We start from the raw sequence: 6,480 nt of genomic DNA, 5'->3' as shown, positions 1-6,480 counted from the left end.
GGAATTTTTCTGTAATTAGTTCTTCAAATAGGTTTTCTAATCCTTGCTCCTCTTCTTGTCCTTCTGGCACCCCTATTATACGTATGTTACTTCATTTTATGTTGTCCTTAAGCTCACTTAGACTCTCCTCCTGCTTTCTATTTTTTTTCTCCAATTGCTGTTCAGATTGGGCGTGCTTCTCTGCCCTATCTTCTAACTCACTAGTTTGGTCCTCCCTTTTCTCTGGTCTACTGTTGAAACCTTCCATCGTGTTTTTTTATTGTAGCTATATCACTCTTGATTTCCTCTTGATTCTTACATAAGTTGTTGATTTTCTCATCTATCTGGTTTATGAACTGTATGACCATTGCTCTGAATTCTTTTTCTGACATATTGTATGCCTCCATTTCATTTAGTTCCCTTTCTGGCGATTCCTCCTTTTCTTTCCCTTGAGGGTTATTCCCATTTTGCTACCATCGGTCCAAGGCTTGCTGGCAGGATGCACAGGGCTGGGGCCAATGCTGTGGGCTTGGCAGGCAGGGGGCGCAGTTCGAAACTCACCGGCGGGTTGCACAATGCCCAGGAACGATGCAGTGGGCAGGCAGGAGGGAGGCACACTCCGGGACCCACAGGCACCCACGTCCGGGAAGGCTGGAGTCCTGGTGTCCGTGGTTCTGCACATGAGGTAGCTGGTCTTTGGCCAGAGTGCCTGTAAGGTCAGGGATGGCATCTGAGGCCCGTCTGGGTGGTACTGAGGCTGGGCTCCTAGTCACAGAAGCTCTCCCCTTTAAGATGGCGTAGTTTCTGTCAGAGCTGGCCACCCCGGAAGTGATTTCAGCGGTAGCAGGGGCTGTCCATCTAGGAGAGTCGGGTCCGCCAGCCCCTGAAAGTCCTGCAGGATCTAACTGTCCCTCCCTCATACACACACACACCACACATCCACACATTCCCCTTTCACTCCCTCACTTAATCTCCCTCACTGCTGGCCACCACCTTCCCCCCCTTTATTTCTTGAGGACTTAGCTTTGCCCCCAATGATCAATATACTCCATAAGCCAATATTCTGGGATTAGCCACTTACCTCAACTGTGCTGTCATGAGAATAAAAAGGTGTACTTGACACAGACTAAGTGTTCTATAAATACTATTGTCATTACTATCCATCCTTGTCTAGAACTTTACCAGTACCATCTAGAGACAGGGACCTGCATTACCAGCCCTTTCTTTTCTTTTGCTACTGTTTGAAAGTTCCAGGGTTTGGAAGGGACAGCTGGACCCTTCAAACATGGGAGAAACTCCTTTCAGCAATCCTCTCCCTGCACTATCAATGATCAGGGCACATACCAGCCCTTTCTAACACTAACAGACCTTGGTGTTGTGTTCCAGAACCACCCAGCCTGATGATAATAGAAAACTCTAGGAGTTTTCTTTGCCCTATTCCTAAGGGCTCTTTAATTAAAAAGAAGGAAATTGGCAGTGACCTCAGGGTCCCCTGGCTCTGTTTCTTGCCTCAACAGTGTTTGGGCAGAAAAGACACAGGGACACTCCTTCTTCTAGCCTCTGACCACCCACCAACCTCTTTCTCAGTTACCTCCTTCAGAACCATCTCAGCCGTCCTCAGTCCCCGAGACCAGCCAACATCGATTTTTGAGCTCAACTTATTGCCAAGCAGCCATGAGCTCCCAAATTCATCAGAATTATTCCACCAGGGTGGAGGCTGCTTTCAATTGCCTGGTCAACCTGCATCTGCAAGCCTTCTACACCTACCTCTCTCTGAGCTTCTATTTCAGCCACCAAGATATGGCTCTAGAGGGCATGGGCCATTTCTTCCGTGAGTTGGCTGAGGAAAAGCACAAGGGTGCTGACTGTCTCTTAAAGATGCAAAACCAGCGTGGTGGCAAGGCCTTCTTCCAGAAGGTGCAGAAGCCTTCTCAAGATGAGTGGGGTAAAACTTAGGATGCCATGGAAGATGCCATGGCCTTGGAGAAAAACCTGAACCAGGCCCTTTTGGATCTGCATACCCTGGGTTCTACCAGCACAGACCTTCATCTCTGTGACTTCCTGAAGAACCACTTCCTGGATGAGGTGAAATCATCCGGAAGATGGGTGATCACCTGACTAACCTCCATAGGCTGGCCAGCCCCAAGGCTGAGCAGGTTGAGCATCCTTTCAAATGGCTCACCCTCAAGGATGACTAGGAACCTTTAGAACCTAGAGGCCTTTGAGGACCCCTCTGCATCCCCATAGTGTCTGGCTTCTTGTTTGAACCTCTCCCTGAAATCATTAGGCATCCTTTTAACTCTCCCATGTTTTGAGCCAAATGTTAATAAAGTTTTTTGCAGCAAAAAAAGGAAACTAAGAGTTATTGACTGCCTATTATATCTCAAACACTGTTTCATTTATTAGTATTTCAAGAAAACCATAATACAAAAGGACAAATAGGTTCAGATAATGTAATTCCAATGTTGCAGACCTACTGAAGAACTTCATGCTGAGGCCAGTTCTTTGAAATAGATTGTGGTAGCATATTCTGGCCACCAGAGGGCAGAGGTAGACTACATAAAGGAGACAGTTTAGCCAACTGAAGAAACCTTAGGAGCAGTCACTTGTAATTTCTCTTAAAGTAGAGATTGAGAGGAAAAGTACTGCAAAAGGAAGACTGAGAACTGTCCTTATCCCTATATCCACACTTTTGCTTCTTCCAAAGAGGTCAGAGATGTAGAAAGGGGAGGACATCTGGGAAGAGGCTTCACTGCAGATATGGGGAGATAATGGGGGTGCAGATTATTGCTCACAAAGTGTTGCGCTCTAGTTAGGAATTCCACTCCCAATTCTCTTAATCAGTATGTTAGCTTCAATTGACTGATGAAAAAAATGTGACTCAAATTCACTTACCAAAATGGAGAGGTTGGGCAGTAGTAAAACATGAGTTAGATTTAGGAGTCACGTAACATGAAAACTGGAAGGGTCCTCAAACAGTCTAGTCCTCCTTTCCTCTTCATTGATGGAAAAATTAGTACCCAAAGTGTTGACCTACTCATCAGGATCACAAGCAAAAAGGAAAAGAATTGGGTTTCTTTATGCTTTATGGCTTTCTATAAGGACAGATCCTCTTGTTACAGTTGAGAAAAATTAATGACTGAATCACTCTCCAAAAGTAAAGAAATGGTATTTTAAAGCTCACTGGTGACCTAAATGTACTTCTTAGTTAGACCCCCACCTTGCACTTAAATAATTTAGACACAGAATATTGAATTAGTATAACAATTTATTAGCAAATGACATAACCCATATAGGATCTTATGTAGTAAACATCATGAACATATACTTCCAGAGAAAAAGGATCTGCTATTAACCAACTCCCCCTCTCCTACAATAGGCTGCAATCATCAATAACTCATTCTCATTCCATAGAGGTGGGGAACCTTTATTCTGCCAAGGACCATTTGGATATTTATAACATCATTTGCAGGCCCTACAAAATTACCAACTTAAAAATTAGCCTGCCATATTTAATTAATTCACCTCTAATGTTTTGGCAGGGCCAGATCAAATGATTTCGCAGGCCTTATATGGACCTTAGGCCGGACACCCACCCCCCACTGCCATAGAGGGTTAAGCATGATTTATGTGTAATAGCATCAAGGCACTTGCTTTAATTAAAAAAGATATATGTGGTATAAAACATATTCCTAAAAGTCATTGGCCTTGAATAATTGAAAAAAAAAAGCAGTATACTTTTTTAGTGAAGTGACAAGACTCAGAATTTGAGTTAACTCATATATCACCCTGTTATTGTCTTAATTTGTGTATAAAATTGCAAGGAGACAAAAGGTAGCATTTTATAAAGATTGATCTGTTCACACTAATTTTTGAGGAATCATGGCAGCATCAGAATTCAAACAGTAATTTCCCAACTGATTTGAATTAAAAGATAACAGCTGTTTCACTCCAATTATTATCTTATTATTTTAGGGATGGAGAATGCGGCAGTGGAAGAGAACTTCTTAAAATAAGTTTATTAAACCTGCAGTTAAAAATCTTTTCTGGCTTAAGCTGCTTGTCTGTTTGACAACTAAAAAACCTTCAGTTAGAAATTTAGTCACTGGTATTTTGTAGTAAGATTGTGATTATATGGCCTTTTTCAGTCATAATTCAAGTCCAAAGAAAGGTTATATGCCTGGTTCCAGTGTAGACTTACAAACATACTATCTCCAGTAAAGGTATTTGGTGTCATTATTCCAGTTTTCATAATTCAATATATCTTTCCTATTTTACATCATTAAGAGGAAAAGAAAATACATACCAAACCCCCTACAATCTAATATAATGCTTATTTAACATTTACTTTAAAATTTAAAGTGCAAAATACTTTTAAAAAAATAATCCTTGTCAGGATAAAAATTACCTTATAAAAATAAATCTCCACCACTCCCACATCCAAATTCTCCATTCCTAGTTACTAAAGTATTTTTTTAAAAAAACTAAAATGTACCTTTAAATAGAATTTTACTTTAATAATAGACTAGGATAACAAACCAGCTGGTATATTTTGGCCTGTTCCATTATAATTTTCATTCTTGTTATTAGCACTCAAATTAATGATTCCATTTATGATTATCTAAAATCTTTCTACCAGCGCTCTCCTCTTGGGAGCATGCCTGAGCCTTTTCCTTCCTCCCTCTCCCCACCAGGCAGTTACCTTTGCCTTTCTTTCTCCTGAGCTCCAGGGGCCCTTCTTTTGCTTCTGCAACATGTTTCCTGAGCCCAGGCAGCCCCGCTGGCTCACTTCTATTACCTCTGTAACTTTCTAAATAAACTTAATCTGAAACAAACACACAAAAAATCTTTATTAAAAAAAAAAAAGCCAAATTACTTCAGAGCCTAAAAGCTTTCTAGATCCAATTTCCTCCTTTTGCAGTTTTTAAGCCCAGTTTCAAATAAGGCATCACTATAACAGATAAAGAAAACATTGGGGGGCGTGGGGGAGAAACATCAAAGAACAGAAAAATTAAGCAAAGTCTAAATCCTATCGATTGAGTTTTTACTATGTCACTGTGGAATCATTCCCTGAATAGACGGAGGCATCCCTGCCTCCTTCTTTGCCTCAATTGCCTGCCTCCTGCTAAGACCTCTGTCCAGGCTCAGTTCAGCTCCTCCATAAAGCACCTCCAAGTGCCACTTGTGTCACTGAGTTACCACATGGTTCGCCTACTGGATTTAGTATCAGAGTCCCAGAACCCGGCACAGAACTCTAGAGTTCTGCATAGGTCTTCAGGAAGTGTTTGAGGAATTATCTACATTGATGCAAAAAGAACTTATAGTTCATCTATACCACTACAGAGAGGAAAACACTTCATTAAAAACTTTAATAAGGCTCACAGACCTTGAATTTATCATTATAATTCCTAGATTCAATTTTAAGTTCCCAAGAAATTCACTGCAGCCCTTTTCTAAAAGCAGAGCTAACACCCAAATTACTAAGAGAACACAATATACATTTAAAGACCACCATTTACCATACTGTAAATTAAGTGGCAAATTTGGCTTCAATGTCCACTATTGTTTAAAAGCTAAGTCAGTCTACCTAAATCTTGTTTTCCTTTGGTCCTAATGAAAAATTTTTTAAAGTAATTGTCAACTAGACATCTGTCCATTTTACTGCCATCAGAGGCACGGATAGTACTATAGTCACTAGTGCTCCACAGTAGGTCAACCTGGGCTTTTGCCCCAACGCTGGCTAATGTATGCTTCTCAACTCTCTCATCTTTGGTGAATCTGTGCCCCTCTCCTTCTAGAAACAGAACCCAGTTTTGACCTTGCTCTCAAACTAAGGTGTGGCTTCTAATCCTGACCTCCCTACTGTTGTGTGGGGTCAACCAGGGATTGGATCCTATTCAACTGAATGCCTCTGTTTTCTCCCTTATTTAGTCAGCGGTGGTCTTTTCAATGATCTACTCCTTTCACCCCTCTCCTGAATGTCAATCCTTCGTCTCTCTGTGCATGGGTACCCTCCACTCCTCTTATTGTAGCAAATTTAAAAATAAATAAGGTTGTAAAAAGTTTTAACCATTAAGTATGTACACAATACATTTCAATTAAATGACCATTTTAAGATATTCAGAATTTTGTACGTTTGTCAATAAGCAATGAGAAAATTTTCATTTGGACACTGAAGTCTAGATTAAGCAAGATATTTTTGTATCAATAAAACTTGTAAAATATCGCATAGTGAACTGAAAATCCAAGGCTTTGAGCAAGAAAGCAAAGGAAATGAAAACATTAGTTTTGCTAGTGAATTAAGCTTTGGTTTCACGTTTGATTTCTTTAAATACCAGCAAAAAATTTTTAAGACATGTATGTATAGGCCAAACTCTACCCACGCAGAAAGGGTAAGGTATACATTCTTGAGAAATCTTAAATGTTTTTACAACTAGTTACCAAAAGTAGAATCTCGTTTGTCTGAGTGGAAGAGGTACAGTGGGGCCTTGACTTACGAGT

General features: G+C 40.6%; 1 pseudogene; it reads left to right on the top strand.

Annotated features, from left to right (window-relative positions):
• The window catches only part of LOC107183488, an 11,222-nt pseudogene extending 7,767 nt beyond the window's left edge, over positions 1–3,455 (top strand).
• Positions 3,456–6,480: the final 3,025 nt, after the last annotated feature.

The sequence above is a fragment of the Myotis davidii genome, unplaced genomic scaffold (genome assembly GCF_000327345.1).
Source record: "Myotis davidii unplaced genomic scaffold, ASM32734v1 scaffold18, whole genome shotgun sequence".
Taxonomy (NCBI): domain Eukaryota; kingdom Metazoa; phylum Chordata; class Mammalia; order Chiroptera; family Vespertilionidae; genus Myotis; species Myotis davidii.
The sequence above is the reverse complement of the archived record's forward strand: the minus strand, read 5'-3'. Positions and strand labels throughout refer to the sequence as shown.